We start from the raw sequence: 12,841 nt of genomic DNA on the forward strand, positions 1-12,841 counted from the left end.
GTTGGGCTCTTCTTCCAAAGCTGAGGTCAGGAACAGCCTGAAGAAGTTGCCCCCCACAAGGCCATGCTGCTGTGTTGGTGGTCTCCATGGGCTGAGGGGAGGAGGGCATGGGGCGATGTGTTAGGGAATGGGAAAGGTCTTGGTGGTCAGCGAGCTGGACAGGAGTCAGCCGTGTGCCCTAGTAGCAAGGGAGGCCACCGGCATCCTGGGCTGTACAACCAGGAGCATGGCCAGGAAATGGAGGGAAGGGATTCTCTGGAATATTCCATCCAGATTTCAGATCCTTAATTCAGGAAAGATATTGGCAAGCTGGATTGGGTTTAGCAAAGGCCCCTCAGGACAGCCAGAGACTGGAGCACCTTGCCAGTGAGGAGATGCTGAGAGAGCTGAGTTTGTCCAGCCTTGAGAAGGGAAGGCTGAGGGGGACCTCAGCCCAGCCTGCTGGTACCTACCAGGAGGTCATGGAGAATACAGAGCCAGGCTCATAATGATTGTGTTCTTAGTGACGGTTGGGAGGAAAAAACAATGAGCATTCAGCCTGGAGATAAGGAAAATGTTTTTCACCATGAGGCTGAGCTCCTCACTCCTGGGCTCTTCTTCCCAAGACGAAGTCCCAAGTGTGGATCTGAGGCTAATTTGGCCCGAGATACCCTCCTGACAGTGAGGGACAGATAAATCCCAGCAAGATTCAATGACTTGGACCACCAGTGCTGTCCAAAAAGGCCTTGCACAGGCATGGAAGAGGCTGAGGATCTCATTGCCTCACTTCCCCACCCCTTGCCTGGTTAAGATCTGCCCCCAAGTCTCCCTGGCCCTTGAGTTACAGATGTAACTCCCCCAGGGTTACAGATGTACCCATAAGGCACTTAGAAATGTGACCCAGGGCTCCCTTCTGGAGCATTAGTTGGTCACCAGGAAACCACCAGGCATCTCGATTGAGACATCTTCTGTCTCTCCATTTACTGCAAAGGGAAGCCTAGGCAACTCGATTAGAGGTAGACATCTGCGTTGAGGTGTTTGGTGCTGGGTAAGGACAATCTTGTCCCTTTCTGCACCTAAAATAGAGCGACAATTCATGCACCGCGGAGGGAATGTGAAGGGAGCGTGTCTTGCTGATTTAGGGACTCCCTCCAGAAGTGCTGGTAACACAAATATGTTGGCCATGCAGAAAGAGAGCATTTCTCTGAAGATGGTCACCCTTCTTCTCTGGAACGGTTGAGAGAGCTCAGCCCCTCAGAGTGTGACCGGCTGTATGAAAGGGCGAGCAGTGGCAAGGCCAGTCCTGGGCAGGGAGTGTTTGAGGGCACTGAACTCCATGTGAGACACAAACATACTGGTTTTAATGTTATAGGCCTGATTACGACAGAACAATTCAGAAAATGTCAAAAAAATAAAATGAAGCAACGAAGAAATTAAGGAAACAATTTAAAGGGAAGGCAATGTTCTACTTCTGTGGTGGGTTGACGCTGGTTGGATGCCAGGTGCCCGCCAAGCCACTGTATCACTCCCCCTCCTCAGCTGGACAGGGGGAGAAAAATATGACAAAAGGCTCATGGGTTGAGATAAGGACAAGGAGATCACCATCAATTCCTGTCATGAGCAAAACAGACTCAACTCAAGGAAATTAATTTCATTTATTGCCAATCAAAAGTCAGAGTAAGATAATGAGACATAAGAACAATCTTAAAACGCTTTCCCTCCACACCCCTTCCTTCTTCCAAGGCTCAGCTTCCCTCCTGATTTTCTCTACCTCCTCCCCTGCGAGTGGTGCAGGGGGACAGGGAACAGGGGTTGTGGTCAGTTCGTCACATGTTGTCTCTGCTGCTCCTTCATCCTCAGGGGGAGGACTCCTCACACTCTTCCCCTGCTCCAGCGTGGGGTCCCTGCCATGGGAGACAGTTCTCCACGAACTGGTCACACAGCTCAGCTAACATTGGTGGTGTCCTCTCCTGGGCACTTTGCAGACCAGCCCAGACCTTTCCTGGCTCTTCCCGTCTCCCCTGCCCTCTCCCCAGCCCAGCCTCACAGAGCAGCCCAGCCTGGGCTGGCCCCACGGCAGTGCCTGCCACAGCCCACAGCCCCAGCCCCTCTGAAGGGAGCAGAGAAGGGTCAGCCTCCCCATCAGCCCCAGGGCTGGAGGCTCACCCTGGCATGAGGAAAGGGAGGTTAGGGAAACTGCAGGAAGCATGGTCTCTGGTCCAGGAGATGCCACAGACTGACCATGCCCCATCATTGCCAGTCCCCCTTCCCATGCCAGCACAAGAGTCCTGGCCAGGGCACAGAGCAGCCTGCCCCAAGTGGATGCCTGCAGAAAGAGGTTTCTCTTTCTCATGGATTCCCCCCTGCAGGCACAGAAATGCTCCCTTGCTCTTTTCCCTGGCCATCCCTTTCCCCTGGCCAACTTGTCTTGGTTCCCACCCCGTGCTCTCCACAGGCCCCTGAGCTGGCAGTGCTGCTCTGAAGAGACCAGGTCCTGCTGTTGTCAACAGCCATGGCTCCAGGGAAGCAGCAGCCCCAACATGAAGGTGGCAGAAAGGATCTGCCCACTGAGGCAGTGAGGGGCAGCCCCGAGGTCGATGAGTGCCTGCTCCTCCATGTGGCAGCTGGGCTCGTGGCTCCTTGACCCCTCATGTATGCTGGGGCTGCACCCCCAGCGCCAGAGGAGTTGTACAGGATCGCAGCAGAGAAAGAATTTTCTGCTGGATTCTTTATTGTGTTTCCCTAGACAGGGAGCCTGGCTCCATATCTATGTGAGGTCTTTTGCGTCAGAAAAAACGGGCAGGTGGGTAATAACAATATTACTTAAGTGGAAGTAATATATGACATAAAATGAACAAAACCAAGAAATATATGATCACGCGAGCTTTTCCTGAGAATGATGGCCACCTTACAGATGCTGCAGTAGTCTGTGTTCAAAGAGTTTCCGCAGGGCCTCTTTGATGTCTGTGTTCCTCATGCTGTAGATGAGGGGGTTCACTGCTGGAGGCACCACTGAGTAAAGAACTGCCACCACCAGATCCAGGGATGGGGAGGAGATGGAGAGGGGGGCTTCAGGTAGGCAAAAGTCAAGTGCTGACAAACAGGGAGACCTGAAAAAATTCCCCCGTTGCCCCATTGCTCTCAGTGTAAACCTGCGTCAGTGCTCCCATCCAGGAGGGCTGCTCTGTCCATCAGCCTGGTGCCCAGCTGCTCTGTGCTTGCACCCCTCCCAGCTGGAGGAGGACTGCACCCAGAGGTTGCTCCAGAAAAGCCTGGTACTCCAGACTGTCCTGGGAGCAGAGGGGTCCTGTTCAAGGTGCAGATTTCAAAACACCTCTCCTTTCCAGCACAGCTCTGCAGAGTATGATGGAGAGCACAGGACAAGGATGCTGATTGGCATGGGCAGATCAGGCACTCTCAGATATCACCAAGGTCCTACAGGAGAGCTGTGCCCTTCTGGAGTGATGCTCACAGCCCCGCAGGACTCCCTGCCCAGCCTGATCAGGTGTCTGAAGGTGCTGTCTGCTAAGGGAAGCAGTGTCTCATTGCCCAACCACTCACTGCAGTGTCTCAAGCCTGGAAAATGAAGAGAGGGCTTGGGCACCTTGGTCCCATGGAAACACCTCCAGGGCAGCGCCCTCCAGGTCAGGGCCAGAGCAGGCACTCAGCACCCCCACCCCTTGCCCCACACCACCACTGTTACTGCCACGGAGCCCAAGAGCAGGAAGAAGAGCAGCACAAGTACGTGGAGAAACAAAGGAAAACCCTGTGACTCTCCTCCTAAGGGAAGCAAGGAGAGGAAAGGCAGCCGGGCACTCAGGAAAGCCTTCTCCTCACCCAGCAGAGCACAGCACCTCCCGGTTAGCAAAAGCCCAGGGCAGTCGCTCTCAGCCCCTTTGCCCTGCAGAGGGAAGCGGCCCCGTGTCAGGGGAGATGCCCCTCTGCTGTGCCAGAGCTCTGGCTGCAGAGGAGGCACCTCCTGCCCTGGACCACACAGCCTTGAGGGCAGAGGCTGTGCTGGGTGGGAGACGAGAGCAGGGGTCTTGCTCGGAGGAAGGTGTCTGCATTGGAGGGGATGACAGGGAGCTTTCCAAAGGCTCCCTCCCATGACATTGCTGGTTGGAGTTTCCTACAACACTCTGCCCATGTTTCTGCAGCCTGGAGCTATCCCTGGTGGGAACTGTTTTCTCCCTGTCAGGGATCACAGACCCCATCACCAACTCCTGTCTGCTCAGCTCTCACCTGAAGAAACCTCCCTGCTCCAGGCACTCTCTAGAGGTACTCCCGTTTGCAGGCAGTGAGGAGTAGGTCAGACAAACCCTGCTGAGGACAGCAAAGGTGATGCTGGTGCTCTCTGGAGGTAGAGGAGGGGATGGAAGCAGTTGACTTGCCTCCCACCAGACCTACTGATCTCTCAGGGTGGCAGCTCAGGACTCTCAGTCTCCCTCTCCACAGGTAGCAGCGCCTTTCCCCTTTTTCCAGAAACAGCAGAAAACTGAAAGCATAGACTCAGGAAAGCTCTTTACCTTCAAGGGATCCCCTGCCTTGGTCTTCCTCTGGAAAAGTCCCCTCTGAAATGCCCTGGGCAGCTCTGGCTGCACACCCTGCCTTCATCCCTTCCCCCTTGTCTAACAGGAGCCCCTGGGCTGGGAGGCCTCCTGACAGATCCTGTAGGCTGGAGGCTATGAACGCTTTAGGAGACCCTTCCAGGAACGGCAGCTGCGTTGCCCTGCCCCAAGAGACTTACCGTGTCAAGGGCTGGAAAGATTCCTTCCCTTGCAGCTCTCCTCTCTCCTCCCACTCCAGGCTGCCTTTAATCTCTCTCTGCCCTACTCCTTTTCCCAGAGCCCTGCTGCGCTTGGCAGAGGAGTTGCTCCTTGGCAGAGCTGTCTCTCTGCACTGCTGCCTGCTTCCCATGAGCTCCCTCCATCCCAGGAGCCCGTCTTAGCCCAGGAGGAGAGGACCTGCCCAAGACATCACTTGCTCTGCCCCCCACCCCACTCGGCGCTCCCTCCAGGTGTCCCTGGGGCTCTCCAGGAACCTGCTTGGGAAGAGACTGAAGGAATCACCGATGCTGCCTGTCTCACCTCCGCAGAGACGTTTCTTTGCAGCAGTGGCCTTTCTCCTCTCAGAGTCACAGTTAGGTCTGAGAATCCCCCTTCCTTGGCCCATCATGAGACAGGACACCTGGGCAGTGGCAGGGAGGCATCTCCTTTACCCATGCTGAGAGAAGGCAATCAGCTGAGGCAATGGAGGCATCTCCTTCTGGATTTGTAGCCCTGGGGCTGGAAGGGACCTCAGCTCCCTCCCATGCCTGCCACAAACCCACAGGAAGTGGGATTCCTCTTGCTTCAGTCATGGTGTCTGCTAAAAATCGGCACTGCACTCCTTTTCTGTGGTCCCATGGTCACTGATGGCATCATCCTGCAGCCTGGTGAGGATGCCAGGTGAAATGATGGCAGATGCCCACATTTAGGACATCACCCCCTGTCCCTACTCACGCTGTTCAGGGCCGCCTAGAGAGGTGTCCAGCTGACCAAATGGAGGTCTGTGCCAGAGGGAGAGGGAAGTCTTTCTCTTTCTCCTCTCCTTTTGCTGTATTGACTAGCTGTCCATTCCCTGTAACAAGAGTTGTCTCCCACATCCCCATGGAGCCTAACCTAATTCAGGGCAGCTGCTCATTGAATGGCCAAATACAGGCCTGTAGGGCTCTGTGAGATGCCAAGGCTCTCCAACAAAACTGCGTGTTGCTGGCAGGGACAGCACAGGACCTGCAGGGAAGCCATGTCCCCTCCGAGCGGGTGCGTGACAGACACCCCAGGCACCATCTCAGATTCCTTCGGTGCTTGTGTGCAAGTGACTGATTGCCACCCCGGCAGTGAGGCCAGCCCTGTCCCATCGCTATCCAGCAGATGCAAGGCACTGCATGAATAAGAAGCACATTGCACTGGGCTCTCCACTTGTGGGCCTATGTTCTCAGCTTCTTCTAGTTCTCCTCTGCCCCATCCTTTACTCACCCTCTGGACGATACAGTCTTCAAAGAGCCCAGTGAATTTTGAGTGGGCGTAGATCACAGGATGTCCACACCCAAGGACGCTTTCAGCAGCACCTTGTCCTTCCAGGAGATCAGTGCCTCTCTCCACCAAAGGCCCTCCGGGGCTGCAGGGACACCACAGGCAGCAATGGCCTCTCCTGCCAGGGCTGCCCAGCCCAGCCCTGTTGCTCTCGGACCTTGGGGACAGCAGGCATTGCTCTCTTTTGGGGCACCTCAAGTCTTTCTTACAATGCCGTCTGCCATCCGCTCCAGCATGTCTCTGCCATGCAGCAAAACTTTTGCGTACATGGGCTCTTGGGTGCTTGGTGTCCCTGTTCAGCATGACAAGGGTGAGGCTGGCCTGGAGCCACAACTCAGGGGCTGCAGCCCAGATGTGCAACACTCTCCTCTGACTGGGAACAGCCAGGAGGAGCTGGAGCCCCGAGGTCTGTCACAAGCTGTGACTTCTGAGGCACAGTGGGACACCTCCCACAGCTGGCGTGCTGCAATGGATGGATAAAGGCTCTTCACGAGACACAGGCTGGGAGCACCAGAAGAGGAATACTTTCTGTGTGAAGGAGTTGCTTGGATGTATGGAGCTCCTTGCTGGGAAAGTCAACAGGTTGGGTGAGTCCTTGTGGGTGAGGATCGGAGGAGAGGCCGGTTAGGGCGACATTGTGGTGGGAGATAAGGAACTGGTGATCAAGGGGAGGAGGTGGACAAGCTCTTACTTAAGCAACCCATGGAAGCCTCCAGATCAGTGACATGGGGCTCTTTGAGGGGACTTTAATGACCCTGACATTCATTGGAAGGGGAACACAGCACTGTGAAAACAGCCCAATAGGTTTCTGGAGGGTGTTGGAGCAATTTCTTTGCAAAGCCACCAGCTGGACCAACAGAGATGATGCTCACCTGGATCAGGTCCTTGCAAACCATGAAGAGTCAGGAACTGAGCTCGGCCTGCAAAGATGAGGACATTTTCTCAACATTTATGTAGTATGGGAACGTTTTCATCAGCTGAAATGTTTGAGTACTGTTCATAGAGAGAGAATGTTTTCCTGTGCTGCCATCATGAAACTCTCCAGGATGTGTACTGCTCTCGCGAGAAGAAACCTTGATCTTCCCGGCACTTGCTTGACCACTGCTCTGTCCAGTATGGAGTGTACAGAATCTCACTAATCTTCTAGGTATTCCCACATGTCCTGATTCAACTGACCATTTCTCAAGTCATCTTCTCCAGCAGACTGTCTGCACAGATGCCTTTTTGAGTGTCCATCTGGTTTTCCTCCTCCCATCTCACTGAAGATTTTCCCCTCAAAAGTACAAGTGGGATTTAGTGGAGGCAACTGGGACTTCATAGACAGCTGAGGAATGCTTTTTATTCTTTACTGAACTATTCTTTTCATTTTCTTTTTTTTGTTTGTTTTTTTTTTTTTGCTTTTGTTCTTGTTAACTAAGAGAAATGGAGAAATGCTGTGTGTCTGTGCAGCCACTTCTCCAAGGAAAGCAGAAGGAAATGGAGGCTGAGACATTCAGCTCCAGCCTGAGTGGGAAAAGCTTCCATTTGAACATGAGTGATGTGAGTTTCAGGTGACCGGTGAGAGAAATGGCAGGTTGGGGTGGGGGGGATGAAGAGTGTCTCTAGAGTGTCTGACAGAAAGGGTCTTGCTTTTCCCGCGTGTTCATACTTCATCGTGAGACCCTCGGGATCAATATGACTTGGAGACTGTCTATATCATTTATTCTGTAAGCAGAAAAATAATGAAATGCATAAATCTTTTAAAAATGTTATTTGTCCTTGACATCTTCTCATTTAGACTATACTCCTGAACTCTCCCTAATGAACCACCCAAGAAGGGAGGCATTAAAGAAAACTGCAGCGGGCCATGGCATGTTAGGGTATCTGCATTTCCGTGAGCCCTCTGCTGCCAAGTTCCCGAACTGCAGCTACCGAAGGGAGATTGAACAAGTCGCTGAAGAAGCCTTTAAAATGTGATTCAAATCTCCAGGACTCTGAGGGTGTCAGTGGGCCCCCTGAGGGCCATCACAGGTGAAGCCATGAAGGGAAGCACGGGTGGAGGTACCCCTCCCTGGGGGCTGCCTTAAACTGGCAAGAGGTCAGCACTGGTTCCAGGTGACAAAGGCAATGTGCAGGTGGCTCTGCTGCCACGTCAGCCCTTGATGGGTTTCATCCAGAAGGATGGGCAAGCTCTGATCCCTGGCACCTGGGAAGGGAGATCCTTTTCCTCATGCGTTGCTCAGGGCTCTTCATGGAGCAGTGTGATGTGGGGGTGTGCGATGATGAGTGCAGGACAACCCTAGGACCGCCTGGACTCTAGGGGGGATGAGGAAGCATCGAGGCCATGGGGCTGTAAGGAAATGGTGTCCCCTCGTGGCTCTTGGTGGAAGTGACAATATTGATAGCTGAGAGGAGAGAGACCTTGGTTGTGCTGGGCAAGCCCCAGCCCCACCAAGGCCCTCAGTCATCCCCACCATGGGCTCTTCCATGCTGTCCCATGCCTGCAGCAGTTCTCCTGCAGACTTTGGCCACCCCCCAGCTTCCCCACCTCACTGTGTACCTAGGCTTTACAAATGTCTTTTTGTCCTCCCTGCCTTTTGCTTCTAACACAAAGCTGTGGTTTTGCAGGGATTTGCCAAAGCTGTGAATCCTCAAGCAACACATCCAGCTGCTTTCAAAGCTAATGCTCCTCAGTCACCTAAGGTATCCCAGCACCGTACTTACTTACCATAGAATCATAGAAAGAATCATAGAATGGTTTGGGTTGGAAGGGATCGTTAAAGGTCATCTAGTCCAACCCTCCCTGCAGCAAGCAGGGCCATCTTCAATTAGATCAGGTTGCTCAGAGCCCCGTCCAACCTGACCTTGAATGGTTCCAGGGATGGGACATCTCCCACCTCTCTGGGCAACCTGTGCCAGTGTTTCACCACCCTCATTGTAAAAAAGTTCTTCCTTATATCTAGTCTCAGTCTCCCCTCCTTTAGTTTGAAACCATTGCCCCTTGTCCTGTCACTACAGGCCCTACTAAAAAGTCTGTCCCCATCTTGCTTCTAAGCCCCCTTTAATTACCGAAAGGCAGCAGGAAGGCCTTCCCAGAGGCTTCTCTTCTCCAGGCTGAACAACCCCAACTCTCTCAGCCTTCCCTCACAGCAGAGGTGTTCCATCCCTCTGATCATTTTCGTGGCCCTCCCTAGACCAGCTCCAACAGGTCCATGTCTATCCTGTACTGAGTGCTCTGGAGAAAAATGAGAAAAAACTTATTTTTTTCACTAATTTTCCAGGAGAAAAAAATTGCTTGGGGGGTATTATGAATGTGCATAAATACCTGATGGGAAGGAATGAAGACAAGGGAGCCAAACTCTTCTCAGTATTAACCACTGTCAAGACAAGGGCTGATGGACACAGATAAAAACCCATGACATTCCCTCTGAACCCAAGAAAACACTTTTTCACTGTCAGGGTGGTCAAACACTGGAACAGGTTGCCCAGAGAGGCTGAGGAGCCTCCATCCATGGAGGTATTCCAGACCCTCCTAGACAAGGTCCTGAGCAACCTGCTCTACTGACCGTGTCTCAGCTGGGGAGTTGCACTTGATGAACTCCAGAGGTGCCTTCCAATCTCAACATCTCTGTCATTCTGTGAGTGTGAAGGAGAAAAGTAAGATGGAAAGAAATGAACAGCACATAGCCTTGATGGCAAACACAGTGGGATCCTGTGGAGAGGGCCCACGCTGGAGCAGGGGAGAACTGTGAGGAGGAAGGAGTGGCAGAGATGTTCTGTGTTGCCCATGACAGTAATGAGTAAGTGATCTCCCTGTCTTTATCTTGACGCATGAGCTAGACCACCTTATCTTCTCCCTTTGTCCTTTTGAGCTGGGGCTGTGAGTGAGCAGCCAGGTGGGTGTCTGGCTGCTGGCCAAGGCTAACGCACTACAGGACCAGCACAGCAGGACTGCTGTGTCCAGCCTGGGGCTCAGCAGCACAAGGAAGATCCTGACAGACTGAAGCAAGTCCTGCAGAGGCCAGAAGGATGGCTGGGGCCTGGAGCACATAATGGAGAAGGCTGAGAGAGCTGGGTTTATCAGAAATCCCTCAGAGCCAAACACCAGAGCAAGGACCCAGGCCAGCTGGGGAGATCTCAGTCAATGGAGATTTTCAAAATTTTTCAAGAAAAGCACCTGATTGAGCTAGAGCTGTCTGAGAAGAGGCTTGGCTGAGAGATCAGCTGTGGGACTTGGTGTGTGATGAGAGTCAGGAGAAAACTCGTTTCCTTTTGATTAATAATGGCAGTGGAGCTGGGTATGACTGAGCCCCAGAGGAGGATGGGGGTGACCATGCAGCAAAGGTCCTTCCTCAGAGCTGGGGTGTATGGCCAGAGATGGAAATGGCCAGTGGGTGGGATTGGTCTGGGACAAATTTGCTGGGGCAGCTTCCCCGGGGTGTCCTGGAAACATGGCACAGACCCGGCCCCTCTCTTCTGCACCTTTGATGTCTTGCTTCCTTCACCATGACACCTGGCTCTGCACTGGGAGTGCTGGCTGCCCCTACCCTGCACACTCACACACCTTAGCTCTACACTGGCATTTTTCTCTCCTGGGCTCTTTCCAGCCCAGCCCAGACCCTCCCCACCTCTCCCCACCTCCCCTGCCCTCTCCCCAGCCCAGCCCAGCCCAGCAGAGCAGCCCAGCCTGGGCTGGCTCCATGGCACTGCCCAGCGCAGGCTGCTGCAGAGCTCTGGGCACTCACCCCACAGCCCCAGCCCCTCTGAAGGCCACAGCAGCTGCTGGGGGGAAGACAGCGGGGTTCAGGCTCCCCATCAGCCCCAGGGCTGCTGCTCACCACAAGGCCATGAGGAAGCAGAGGCTAGGCATTCTCTGGCTCTTCCGAATTCATCTTGTAGGTGATCGCCAGCCCCGACTGAATTTGCCCCCTCCTCTGCTGCCACCAGCCCCACTCCCCAGGACAGCACCAGAGTCCTGGCCCTGGGGGTCCTCAGGCACCTCCTGTAGCTCTCCACTCTCCCTTCCCTGTGCCTGCTGAGTCCGCACTGACTCCCATGGCACTGCAGCGTCCTTTTTCGTGGATACCTTGATTTACTGCTTTACTTTTGGGGAACTTCACATTTGAGGGTGTTTCACCTTCTGAGTCTCCATTCATTCCAACCCCAGGGCACGTGGGAAGTCCCCATCCTCTCCTGTCCGCTCCAAATTAATTTCCAGAGTGTCTGGTATATGCCATGATTCCTGTCATACATGAAGCAACCTGAGGAGATAATGGGGAGCTGATGGACCATCTCCCCTGCCATTGGACACCAAGAAGAGAGCCTTTAAAGCCAGAACTTTTGATCCAATGGAACTCAGCATTATCATGAGCTTAGCCCCAAAACCACTGAGAACACAAGGAGAACAGAAACGAATTCCTTGGACATTTTCTTGGCACTGCACCCAGGAGATCTCCTTTAATCAAAGAGCTGCTATCTGACAGGCTACATGTGGCACAGTGTTGTGCAAGGGTCAGGCACAACAGGATCAAACCTCCACAGAAGGAGTATGAACCCAGACAATTATCTCTAAGTTGAACTATCACAGGAGAAGAAAGCAGAATGTGGCCTAAGATAAACTCTGGGAAACATGCAGAGAAGAGGAGGCAGGTTATTGTCAGGGAAACAGCATTTATTGGGCCAGTTTCCATAGGACATTTTTTATTTCCTGGTTCCTCATGCTGTAGATGAGGGGGTTCACAGCTGGAGGCACCACTGAGTACAGCACTGCCACCACCAGGTCCAGGGACGGGGAGGAGACGGAGAGGGGCTTCAGGTAGGCAAACATGGCAGTGATCAAAAACAGGGAGACGACAGCCATGTGAGGGAGGCACGTGGAAAAGGCTTTGTGGCGTCCCTGCTCAGAGGGGATCCTCAGCACGGCCCTGAAGATCTGCACATAGAACAGCACAATGATAACGAAACACACAAAGTCCACAAAAAGACTAAACATAATAAGCCCAACCTCCCTGAAGTAGGAGTGTGAGCAGGAGAGCTTGAGGATGTGGGGGATTTCACAGAAGAACTGGTCCACAGCATTTCCATTGCAGAGCAGCAGTGAAAATGTATTGGTAGTATGCAGGAGAGCATTGAGGAACCCGTTGCCCCAGGCAGCTGCTGCTATGTGGACACAAGCTCTGCTGCCCAGGAGGGTCCCGTAGTGCAGGGGTTTGCAGATGGCAACGTAGCGGTCATAGGCCATGATGGTGAGGAGACAATACTCTGCTGAAATAAAAAAGACAAACAGAAAGAGCTGGGCAGCACATCCTGCGTAGGAGATGGCCATGGTGCGCCACAGGAAATTCGCCATAGACTTGGGGAGAGTGGTGGAGATGCAGCCCATGTCAAGGAGGGAGAGGCTGAAGAGGAAGAAGTACATGGGGGTGTGGAGGCGGTGGTACAGGCTACAGCAGTGATGATGAGGCCGTTGCCCAGGATGGCGATCAGGTAGATGCCCAGGAAGAGCCAGAAGTGCAAGAGCTGCAGCTTCCGTGTTTCTGTGAATGCCAGGAGGAGGAACTGGGTGACAGAGCTGCTGTTGGACATTTTATCCCTCTGGGATCGGTTCAAGGAGGTAAAAGAAGTGAAAAGTTAGGGCAGACTGCTTTCAGAAAAATCTATTGAATTTCTTATAGGATCCCCCCAAAGAGCCTTTCACTTTTCAGGAAGAGCTTTGGTGATCTGTGGTTGGTGCTGGCTGAGGGTGCCCCAGGGAGCAGGATGCTCTGCTGGGGGCTCTGCAGGACTCAGTCCTGCCTTACAGCAATAAG

This window comes from Platalea leucorodia (genome assembly GCF_965183815.1).
Source record: "Platalea leucorodia genome assembly, contig: HAP1_HAP1_SCAFFOLD_99, whole genome shotgun sequence".
In the NCBI taxonomy this organism is placed as follows: Eukaryota; Metazoa; Chordata; class Aves; order Pelecaniformes; family Threskiornithidae; genus Platalea; species Platalea leucorodia.